This window comes from Falco cherrug, chromosome 13 (genome assembly GCF_023634085.1).
Source record: "Falco cherrug isolate bFalChe1 chromosome 13, bFalChe1.pri, whole genome shotgun sequence".
NCBI lineage: Eukaryota > Metazoa > Chordata > Aves > Falconiformes > Falconidae > Falco > Falco cherrug.
In genome coordinates, this window is record NC_073709.1 from 21,251,126 (window position 1) to 21,264,100 (window position 12,975).

The window sequence follows — 12,975 nt, forward strand, 5'->3', positions numbered from 1 at the left end:
AGCCTTTAGCACTACATTAGTTAGTAAAAGGCTGAACAAGGAAAATGTGGTCTTGCTAAGCAGATGACTAAATGGGTAAAAAAATGGTTAATTAATCAGGCTTTGAAGAGCGTGAATAGTGGACTGGCCCTGCCTGGAGCTGACGTAAGTACATCAGGGTCTGTACTGGACCTGATCTGTTTAGCATCTTTAACAAGGACTTGCCAGAGGTGAATGGAGTCCATGTTCACTGAGTTTGTAAATGAAAGCAAAATGAGTGGACTAGTCAATAAAGTCTAGGGCAGAGCTGCCATTCAGAGAAACCTAGACAATTGGAAGAACAGACCGACAGGTACCTTCAGAAACTCAGCAAGGCCAGATGCCAAGTCCTGCATCTGGAAACAAATGAACTCCTGCAGCAGTACAGGATAGAGACTGACTAGGTGAGGATCATCTCTGCAGGAAAGGACTTGAGGGTCTTGGTAGCAAGATAGACATGACTAGTAGTGCACCCTGGCACAAAGGATACCAATAACATTCTGGGCTGTATCATCTGGAACACAGACAGCAGATCAAGGGAAGTGAAAGAAGTCCTTTGCTTGGCACTTCTGGGACCACATCTAAATACTAAGTGTGGTTTTGGGCCGCCCAATATGGAAAAGATGCAGTCTCTGTCCTTGGAGGTTTTGAACACCTGTCTGAATAAAGCCCTGAATAACCTGATCTGACCTCAAAGCTGAGCCTACTTTGAGAAGGAAGTTGGACTAGAGATCTCCTGAGGTCCTTCTCAGCTTGAATTATTCTCTAGTCCTATGATTAGGAGGGACAGAAAGACAAGGCTTGGAAACAGAAAAGAGAGGGTTCAGATTTGAAGGAAATATGTCCTCATTTCATGATTCTGCCTCCTACCTTCTGCACCCTAGAAAAAAAAGTGCAGAACTGACTTCCCCAGCTAGGTAAGCAGGAAAGACAATCGCCTTGCAAAACAGCTGCCAACCTAAAACCCCTCAGTAGGGGGGAGGTCCCAGGAGCACAGGGAAGTTCAGCCACGATCCCCACACTAACAAAAGGGAAATGGGTGGAAGTAAAAGCCAGCTACAGCTTTCCACCCAAGAAAGGTGTGAATAATCACTAGGAAAGTATTTCTTCCTCAGATATTTGCATATTAGCACCTTGATAACACTAAGTCTGTCTTTCCTATTAAGGAAATTTGCAAGGTTCCAAAATGCGATTTATTTTTAACACACCGTTTTATTTTGATTTTAGGCTGTTCCTGGGATTATACTAACAGTTTTCTCTTAATTTGTCTTTCAGTTTTGCAGAATGACTAACATGAACCTAGTGGCATCTGGCATAGTTCTACCAAATATAGCCTACTGATGGGATGGGAGAAAGAGATGCAGCATGTTACTGTATGTCAGACTTTCTTGAGACAGTTTCAGGTTTATTTAGCCCTTCAACGTAAACAGCAAGAAGAACGAGTAAGTGGAATCTCAAATTTTTAGAGGTAAATTTTCCTTAATATAGATTTTCCTTAATACTAGCAGCTCTGCTGTTATCTCAGCCGTGTATCAGAGGACATACTAAATCCTTGTTTGAAAACATATTTTCTACAGCCTAAGTTCAATGGCATAAAATAGAATAGAGAAAGAATAGCAGAAGGTAATGTGTGGCCAGCCATGTGATGCTATGAACAGTGTAGTTGCTTGTAAGTCAGCTGGGTACTTACAGCAATTTCCCCTGTGAGAAGGGCTATTGGTAAACACTACTAATAAAACCTTACAATAACAGTAATAATATCTTTCATTTTTAATAGTCTTCGATCCTAAAGAGGCAGCTAGTTTACTGCATGTTTTCCAACTAAAAAGGGCATTCATGTTTTATGGCCTTCATCCTATTCATCCTGCTTGCTGGCTGTTTAAGGAGAAGGAATAAACCTGCAGCTCTGGAAAACCTAAAACTGCTTCCCATTTCTATATTCCTTCTTTATTGCAGGGTCTCTGCAGGCTGTCCACACAGAGTGCTGTAGAGTGACTCTGTTTATCTCCAGTCATTGATATGATATGACACGGTATTATGTCTCTTAATGTTTGTATTATATTAGATCCTTTTATATTAAGATCTCCAGACAAGTAATCACATTCCATTGTGCTAGATGCTGTGTAGAGGTTTATCGGAATAGGCAGTCCACAGTCCAGAGAGTCCATAGTCTAAACCAGACAGGGCACTGGAAAACTTAGACATTTGATCCGATGAGAGCCTCAAACACAGGAATAGACTTTAAACAACTTACCAGATTCATACAGGAAGTCTGTGGAAGAATAGGGAACAAATAATTTCTGAACTCAGTTCTGCTTTCACACAGGATAAATTTAGAAAAGTTCAATTCTGTACTTGGGTCATGAAACAACAGAAAGTAAAGCATTGGGCTAGACTCCCTGAATGTCAGGATCATCCAAGGTTTATAAATGCTTGGCTTTAGACCAGAATATTCTAGACTATAGCCATTCATTTTCTAAAATAACTTGAGGAACCAAAAGATTTTAGCCCCAAGTTGATAGATACTCCTCTAGATAGTCCTCTAGATAGTAGTTTCTTATCAGGCTGAAGTCTATCCAGTAAATATAATATTTTACGGGAAAAGCTCTTCAAATTAAGCAGTATTTGCCATCTTTTCTTTAGATTGTTCAGCAAGATTTTAGACAGGTATGAATAAGGCTTACACAGTCTTCTCTAGACCATGTTGCAGTGCAAGCTTTCCTGCAGCCTTCACACAGACGAGAGGCTTCCTATGGCAATGCCTCAGCTTCCCCTGAGTGAAGGGAGTGAAACAGTGACACCCCTTTAGACTTCACTGCACCCCTTGTCCCAAAGTGATACCGATTGAGTCTGGGCTTTGTTTTCTTGGTTTCAGCACCCTCAAAGATCCAAACACTATGGCACACTTCTGTTTGCAAGAGGACCAAACCCAAAGTACATTAAAATGGTACAACGCTGCCTAGCAGTGATTCTGCCAAGGAAGTAACAAATCAAAGAAGGTCAGGAGAAGGTTCTAAAACAAGATTGATTTTTCAAATAAAGTGTATTTAGAAACAAATGGCCTGATCCTTTTGATTAGGCTTTTTGGGGCCCTTGAGGGAGCAGGAGTTTCTTGCTTCTGAGCTGATAGGATGGTAGAATTAGAGAGGTCAGGTGTCTCAGTTGCAATTTTCCATTTAGATTTTTAGGTCAGCCAGAAATTAATAGAGCAGATGCCACGCCAACAAGACTCACTTCTCTAAACCATATCACTGCTGCAGAAGGGTGTTGTGCTGAGCCAGCACCATTATGTTCAGGTAATTCTCCATGCAAAGAAAAGCCTCAAAGTTTTCTTTTGAAATCAGTCTTATGACTCCTGCAGCCTGAAAAAAGACAGAAGATACATACCATAGGCTAGGATCAGATCCCTATATAAATTCAATGTTGAGCAGTTTGAATGCTGACCCAGATCTTGTCCACAGTAACCTCAGTTTTCTGACCTTAGAAATCATTTAGGCAAACTTAGATGTCCAGCAGCATTCTGATGTCAGACTGGAGGAGGAATATGAAAAAGGAAGAGATCTAAACTGAATTGAACAGATATTTTAATAAATTTCAAATTTTAATGAGTTCCAATACTGAATTTCAACACAGCTATTAATATTAGTTCAAAACTCTTCCAAGTGGTGCATGTAAAGGCGATACACCTTTCACCTTTAGAAAAAGTTTTGCTTGCGAGTTTGCTGTTGTCTTGGCCTTCCAAATACCAAGTTATACCTTCTCAAATGTTCATGAGAAATGTGTCTGTAGTGGAATTTCTTTTAGATCAGACTTAATACTTGCTCCATCCAAATGAAAACAATCTTGTCTTAAGAAGCTTTTGAATTCTTCGAAAGTGGAGGGCTTTATAAATCCACAGCTGGAACAAAATGAATTGCAAACCTTTAAAAGACAGATTAAGTTTCCAAAACATGAGGACAAGTATGACCTTACTGTAAAACTATGTGTTTTAGCCTATGGGTAAAAGTGGTCATGAGGGGATTATTTATGTTTAGGTGTGTAAATAAATAGTAAGCCTTTGGACACCCTTCTCATATTTCCAGTGGAGCCTGCCAGCAGTCTTTTATTTCTGTTATGGCTTCAGGACATTAAGACCAGGAACATAGCTCAATTAGATGTTGCAAAAGCAAAAGTACCTGTGGTACCTCTCGCCTTCACATCTAAGGGTCTTGATTCAGTTGAATGTGCTTTACTTAAATATAGTGATAGTACCACAGCACTCTGGTATGCTGCTCCCAGACTAAACCATTGCTCTATGTAAAGGCAGCAGAACTGGGTTCTTGGTATTGTATCTATCTGATCATGAGAGAACTTTAATCCTACACTGGTCATGACTGTAGCTTGGAAAGAATTCTAGGGAAATTGACTTCATTTGTACAAATACTTTGCTTTGTTTTATTTGGCTGTAGAAGGAGTAAAACCATGTTGGTTATACATAGTAGATTTTGTAGAGACAAAATACTTCTGAAATAATTGAAGGTGAGCTGTAAAGACAATCAATCATGAGAAAGGCATATTCTTTTAACATTTAACTTATCCAAATCCCTTTCTGAAGTATTTTTCCATTATTTTGAAAATGTTAGAGCAATAACAACAAGAAATCCCACGCTATTATATCTTCTGAAATGACCATAACCAATCACAGACCATCATTGTTTTAATGTCTTCTGTGATGAGCATTTTTTTACACAAGGACAAGATTAATGCAGTCTGATATATATATATATATGTATAAAATATTTGTGCTTTGCTGGAAGCTCCCTGCGTGTTTGAAAGTGCCTGCCCTAGAGTGTCAACCCTGTGCTATGCCCTGCATAGTACTTTTTTGTCCAAGTTTAGGCAGAGTGCCATAAAAATGCCACCTCAATCTTCTATGAAGTTAGATGTGATAGCATACAAGCACTTGGATGCTTCAGTATCCATCCTTTTGCATAATACTCCACTAACTCATCCAGCAATTAGGAGTTTTGTGCTTTCTTCAAGTCAGGAATGCTTGAACCCATATCTTTCACATGTTAGTGAAGTGCTTAGGCCACGAGGTATTCTGGTTAACTTGTTCTCCACTCTTTCTCTTGAAGTGCAGCCAGAAATGCTAGCATCATGGTCCAGAAGGAGTACAGCCAAGAAGAAACCTGACTCTAGCTTAAGGTTCAGATGTTCGGTTAGAAGGGGAAAAAAACCCCAGGGTTGCCAGGCACCCCTCCTTAATATGTGTGCATATAATATAACTGTTAAAACAATCTTGAGAGCAGAGTTAAGAAACATAAGGCAGCTTTCTTGGGCTATTTATTAAGGGAATGCAAGAACACTCATGTTTTATTCTGCCAACACCAAATACGATGCAACATCAAAGGTTAAAATGTGAAGCAAAAGAAGCAGTTGTGTAAGAATTTCAGAGTATAGTTATCAGAGTGCTTACAGGTATTCATTCACTGGGATATGAATGCTGCGTACTGTTCAAAGAAATAATTAAAAATAATCTTTACCCTGAAAGAAAAACAAGGAAGATTAGGAAATGAAGGTTAAGAAGAGGAAGATGACTTGCCTCAGATTAAAAAAAAACAAACCAAACAACCAGAAATAGAGTTAAAAAACTATCCCACTTTTCTGGCACCCAGCTCAGTGCCCAGCATGCCATACATACTGTATTTCCTTACCTGGATACGTTGTCATGTTTGAGATAAATTCCTGAAACCTCTGTTTGGACAAAGTCTACTCTTTCATGCAACTAGTCAAGCTATTAATGTTTTGCCTCGAGTACAGGGCTGCGTAGAGCTCCTCATCCCATGACGAGCCTTTTCCAATGAGAAATACAAACATTTTTTGACCTAGAAAGAGATTTGAGAGTTTAACCATAAAAATCAATAAAAATCTGTTTGTGGGAGAATTTTGAGTGGCCTGATGGTAAACAAAAGAACTGGTGATTTAAATCTCTAAACAGCTCCTTAGAATGGACTGTCACACAGACTTTTAGAATATAGACTATATACATATACATATAGATGTGTATATATACATGGGCAAATTCTGCTCTTCATAACTGAACAATATTCCCACTGAACAGCATAGCATTTGGCTCTTTCTGAGAATACCATTCTCTATGGAAGAAGTTAAATCCTGTCTGAAGTGCAGAATATCTTCTTGGACCTCCTTCAGCTTTATTGTATATGCAGCTAATAATTCAAGATTCAGAAAATAGAAACAAAGAAGAGGAAGCTCACCAAACATGGTTTTGCTTAAGAAACACAGAGAAAAAAATCTCCCTAAGGTATTACTAACATTGAAAGATGATGGAAATTCTTGACCTTTCAGCAGTCAGGATTATGGTTAGACTATACTGTATATGATATAATCTCTTAGTGGGACATCTTTTTAAGGGTCAGCTGCTCAAAGAAAAGGTTAATGTTTACTGGCATGCACAAAAAGGGCCCTACAAAACTTCAGCCAACTGGAAACCCTTGTCAGTTGGAAGTCTAATTAGATTAATTAAGTTTAATTATGTATAATATTTAATAACAGTTAAAGAGAAGCTAACTAATACATTTTAAATATCCTAGTCTTAAATTTATTCTCAGCCTAAAGTAGTCTATGTCATATGTACCAGTTTGAGTACTGCTGTTTCCATAGAATATATTAATACATTATGCCAAAACAGCCTTGTCTAGCATGAAAAATATGATGTGTCAATTGTTTGGTTCAAAAACTGAAAGAAAGTGAATAGTTGCTATAGCAATTATTACATCACGGATTATTTGATATATTATAATGATTCAGAACAATAACGGCTGAGGTTTTAAGCATTTTTGTCACCTGTAAAGTAAAAGCAGGGGAGGGCATATTCCTGAAAACTTAGAAACTACAGCCTTACTGCTAACACATGGTTTGAAATTGAATTCTGGACTGACAGACAGAAAATTTTCTGTCCTATTTCCAAACTGAGCGGAAAAAAAAATTCATATGGAAAGAAAGAATCAAACACATTTAAGACATATAACTATGTTTTCCAAGCTGTTCGTTACGGCTCTGTGAAAACACAGTTCTTCCCAGTTCAACAGCAGGTGTATGAGCTCTTCCTAGAACATTGCTACATTATAGATGTTTGACTTTGAAATTACCCAATGCAAAGAAAACGTAGAGCAATTTTTTGATCTGCTCTGTGTTGTGCCACACACCTTTGATTGGTATCATTTTTCTTTATAGCCCACTGGGCTTAGGTAGAGCTTACTGGAAAAACTACTGCATTTTTCCAACTGATAGGTCTGGACCAGAAAGGGCAATCTTCACTAATCACTTGTGAATAAAGTAACTGCTGTGTTAAGTATCAAACCAGAGAGGGATCTGGATCGTAACTTAAAATACAGCATGCACTCCTGTCAGAAGCTTCCTCAGTTTTTATCTTCACTTTTCCTGTGGATCTTAATAACTAAGTCTTAATGGTAGAAACCTGGCACTAACAAGTTTAAATTTATACAGGCAGCCATTCACAAAAGAAGCTCTGTTACTTCTGTAGGGAACAATAACACTTGACAGGGCTTTATGGATTTCCAAGGATTTTGGCACAAGTGGAATCTAACAGACAAGATGAGGCTCTGACCTGTACTTCTGATGTACTTCAGACCATCAGGGAGTGGATGGACACTGTAGGACAAAACATGACATTGCAGTTATCACACAAGATAGTTGAGAGGTATTGGTTCAAACCAAGCAGACTGCCTAAAAAACATGTGTCTTCAATTATTTTTATTTCTATACTATATTCAATTGACTAAATTATATATTTCATGTTATGTGTGCATGGAGGGAGAAAGCTTTTTCCATTTTCCACTATTTCCATTTGAAATTAAATGAAAACTTACTTGTTCTCTGGAAACATGCATGATAATATAAATAAAATGCAGCAGAATAGAGTGCAAGAAGTGAAAGTATCAAGTTCTCATGAATAGATGAAACCTCTTGTTCCCCCCTTTTCCAGTTCCTGTTTGGTTGATTTATTTCTGTTCCTTGGAAAATTCCTTACAACGTGACCATGAATCTGATCAACATATTTAGCTCACAGGAAATAACAGAAAGAAAAAGACTGAAAGCGATTTCTTGATTAGAAGAGCTATTTCTCTGCCACCCCTACCCAGATACCTTGTCTTCAGCCCATCCTAATTCAATTAGGAATAGCAGTAGGAATGTCTCAAATTACTGCAATTGCTGCAGTGAAAGGGGAGGAAGATGATAGAAAAGTACATACCCCTGACCTGTGTGGGACTTATCCAAAATAACGCAATACATGTTATAAAAATAGCTGTTACCTGTACTACTATGTAGTGGTGATAGCTGTGTGGGAAATGGCATTTATAGAGCACCTTTGACCACTTCACCTGAACCCAGATCACTAATTCCTCTGGCCTGGGGCGATTTCCAACACTCCCAATCTGTCAACAGTTCCAAGCAGCTGCCATTTCAAAAATAAAGCCAGCCTTTCAGACAAATGTCTTCTTCCTTCCCCCAAGATGTGACATTATGCTTTTCTTTACTCCTCCTCTCATAAATTCCACTGATGTGATATACAATCAGTAACCAGTCCTTGAAAAGCTGACTGAAGAAGTGGCAGATCCAGTAGCTGATAAACCATCTTAACCTGAGATGAAAAAAGTTTATTCACACTCACGATCTGGGACTCCTGATTATAAAGAAACATGGGAATCATTTCTGCCTGAAAAAAAAAAAAAAGAAAAGAAAAAAAGAAAAAAAAAGTAAAACATTATACTCAAAAATGCAAAAAGGGTACATAAAATCTAATTTTAACTTTTCCCCCCCCGAGACTTTTGTCTGTATGCTTAAGCAAATTCTGTGGGACGATATTCTATCTTTATTGTAACACTGCAGTCAGTGGAATTTAAATTAAATTTATATGTGAGAAATGATGACAAGGGACTGTTTAAGTGAGGAAGGGACAAAACACTCCTTTGATGTCATTTGCTCCAAATTTCCACCCACAAAATTTCTGTAATTTTTAATTCAGCCAGGACTATGTCTTTGGGAGTCATCTGGGAGTGAAACAAGATCAACCATAGGTATGGGATATAAGGAGGTTGTGAGACTGTGGACTTCCTTCACAAGGCAGAAGGATTTATATTTATTGAAGGCCACTTCCCTCTGGTTTGGTTCCTCCAGCACATCTTTGAAGTGGGAGAAAGATCCTGCAGCTTTTAAAATGGTATAGTTAGCTTTAGTACAGATCTCTGCCGTCCCTGCCAAACCGTTTCTATGTGTGGAACTATTTAGTTCAAATACTTCTGTACCATGGTCCCCTGCACAACTCAAACATGCCCTGCAACACAGTGTCCAGAACAACAGTTGACATCTTATGCTTTCATATTAGCCTATAGTATACTGTTACAGAGGATAAATATACGTACATTCAAGAGAGGAGTTTAAACTCCTGTAGACTCTCAATAGCAAAAATGTAAGATTTTTTTTTTTTCATGAAACAGGTTATTTTTTATTTTCTTCCAACTGTCTGGCATTTTCAACTTGAGGTAAACTGGCTATCCAGTTGCAGAGAGACAAAACAGCACTACCAATAAAAGTGTTTAAAATATGCTAAAAAGTTTTAAAATTATTTCCCCTGCATTCCTGAGAAACACTGTACTACCAACTAAATGATGGTTTGAAGTTTTACTTGTATTTATTTTTCTGTTATTTGAATCTTTAGGACATAATATGATCATTCCCAATGAGTGCCAGCAACATTTTTATGTAACACCAGGAATACAGGTAGCTGTAAAGGCAAATGCAAAAATAGCATATTAACTGCCGTGGACTTAATCTTACCAGATCTATTTAAATGGTCATTTTTTGCATCTGTGGATCACAAGGCATTGGATGTGGAACTCTTGCCGCAGCCAATTCTACTTACTTCTCCGATGAATTCAGATGGTTTGCAAGTACTCAGCTCTACTGAGGCTGTTAACAAGGACTTAAGCCTTTGGAAGTGGAAAAATTTCCTTTAAAAAGGGAATTATATAGAACTGGACATTTATTATGTAAATTAATAACATTTTAGATAAAGATCCTATAGCAACCGACAGAAAATACAGAGGTTTTGAACCATCTTACAGTATTTAATAGATAAGGCTATGTTTGGTATACAGCATATAGAAACTTAAAAAGAAACTATACAAAATATTTTTAATATCAAGTCCCCAAAATATGTTATACTAGTTTATGTGGGTCCTCATTAAATGCTAGTATAAATAGAACAGTTTCATTAATGTCATGCTATATCAGGCTTTTTCATCCCCAGGAGACACTATTTAGGAAGATAAATTTTTCTTCACAAACTTTTCACTAAAGCTGACTAAAAAGATTTTCAAGACTTCCCTGGAAACAATCTTTTCTCTTAAAGAGCAATTGATGATATGAGTTATCCCAGACCAAGTCCTCTTCTCACTTCCTAAGCTTTTTGATAGACCTGTTTGGAAACTCCAGTCTGTACTATCCAGATATTGTGCAACTATGCAGTTTATCTTGTTGTATTTATCTACCTAGCTGTGGATAAGAAAACATGGTTTTTCTTTTATCTCAGCACTAGTGAATGGAGTTACTGTATTAAAAAGAGTAATTCATTATCAGTCAGTTAAGTGAAATTACTTTAGTCCTGACATGTCCCAGTTTCAGAAAGGTCTAGTTGATGCATAAAGTTTTGGTAATTGGATAATCTGTTATTGAGTGGGAGACACATTAATTCACATGGGAGAGCGAAACCAGAAGTGGTACAAATTAGTTACTGCTTCTTTATACAACTGCTATGAGAAAATAAAACCTCTGTTTAAAAGAAAAATATCTTTTGATGTTAAATTTGATTCTGTATCAGCTGAGGTAGAAACAGCCAAATTTCTACTGGCTAGAGTATCTCAGGACTTCATTTTCAGTATTTCAGGACTTCAGAATCACAGAAGCTAATACTGTTAGTTATATGGTGCAGCAAAGTTGGCAGGAGGTTTTTTTTCATGAGCAGAGTCGGTTGTTCAGAATTTGAAAGGAGTTGTATATCTAACAGTGTTCAGTGAAACATCCTAATATGTGACTGATTTTCAAGAATTCACCAGTACTCAAAAATACTCCTGAGAATTTATTCTGCTTTTAATTACAGAGCTGAGACTATGGGGGTTCCTAAGGTGGCCACTATGATTTCTTGTGTGATAACCCTACATTCCCTGAAAAAGGAAAAGGTGTAGAATAAGCAACAGTAAGGTGTGGTGATGAGAGCCTGAGTGGTCTGCAAGGACTAGGGTCAAAATGGAAATGGCTTTACTTTAGAAGCTTCTTAGGTGACGAGATTAAAGAGCTGAAAAAAACAGTAATCTGAGAGAATTTTTACACCTCTCTAAAAATATAAGCATAGTCACTGTGGATTTATTATGACACCTTTATAACACCACAAAACCAAACAACATAAGACCGCCTACTTGGCCACCCTTTTTAACCTCTGAGTACAGCTGATGTATGCTTGATAGACACCAACTATGGAAATATTTCACAAGGGGCAGAGAAGTAAGGTTTTCCATGGAGCTTATTGTTTTCAGAAACTATCTTGGCTCCATAAATAACTCTGGTTCAAGTAAATGTAGAGGATGCTCTGCAGCTATTTACCCCTGTGCTGTAACCTGGGGAGGCTGCTGACTGGGCTGACAGTGCTCCCACACATGCCACAGAGGAAAAAAAAAAAAAAAGAGTCAAGGTACACAGCACAAGACCTCACATGAGGAAAGGCTTCTTAGAGGAAAGGGGGCTCGGTGAGTTTCCCACCCACTCCTCAGCTTCTGCAGTTGAGATCATACTTTGGGACACAGTTTGGAGAAAGTTTGTTTTTTGCTGCTGCTGCACTACGAGCAGGTTAAGAGGATGCCAGCACCTCGGAAGTGAGCAAGCTCACATCCACAGAGTCAGCAGAGGCATTATCTGGAGGACTTTTGATGTGAGGCCCCTTTTGCTTCAAACATGGATGGAATTATGAAGGGGACATGCTAATGTTTGCTAACCACAACAGAGCTGCCCCGTTTGACACCACACAAACTGATGAGACTGTAAAAAGTCCTTTGGGGCTTTATGAAAAATAGATCCTTGTTTTAATTCTGTTCTATTAGTTACTGCTTCGTATTTTTTTTTTTTTTTTAACATCCTCAGGGGACATCCACTGATTTAGCTCACAATCCTGTGCAGTTTACAAGTCAAAGTTTACTTGCTGTTAGCACAGCGATACCACAATGCTGTGTGAGAACTCAAGGCTTTTTGTATTAGTGGTGCATACAGAAAGCTTAGAGTTTACCATGGCTCACATTGTCAAAGCCTTTTTTCTTAGCATTAGATCCACCAAAACATCTGTAAGCCTGCCCCTCTAAATAAAAGCGCCTGACTTTTAGAAGAGAATGAAAGCAGCTCTTGTAGATGCTGTGTTTATAGCATGTCATATGGTACAGCTTGGTCAGAATATTTTTGAAGTTAAATAGTGTTTAGAGAAGTTCCAAAACAAAAATGAATCCAAGAAGAAAATTCCAAATAAAAGATTTCTGGTTTGTAAAATATTGTCAGCCCTGCTTCCTTTGAGTAAGGCTAATCTATAAAAAATGGCTTTGCCTGTGTGACTCTAACATAGGGGATTGATTTAATTTTCTTTTCCAGCTGAAATAATTATACTTGTACAGCCATGGAGGCTTGGTGCTGCCTTATTTCAAGGGCAATCAGTCCCATTTGGGAAGGATAAATGTTTGTACTGCAACTTGTAGGCACACAAGGATACACCCCCCAATCCCCTCGTCCATGGAGGGAAAGTTTCCCAAGTGCTGGATTACATACTGAGATACCTCTACATCCAAGAAAGCTACTTGAACATGTAACTACAGCCTTGTTCCAGCTTTGCCACAG

General features: G+C 38.1%; 1 long non-coding RNA gene across 1 annotated transcript in view; it reads left to right on the plus strand.

The window, feature by feature from the left end:
* Positions 1-12,975, plus strand: part of LOC114015296 (uncharacterized) — a 139,969-nt gene that overhangs the window by 115,942 nt on the left and 11,052 nt on the right. Inside the window, exon 9 of the long non-coding RNA XR_003559145.2 lies at positions 1,294-1,460. This is a non-coding gene — a long non-coding RNA (uncharacterized LOC114015296). The remainder of the gene's footprint in view (positions 1-1,293; positions 1,461-12,975) is intronic.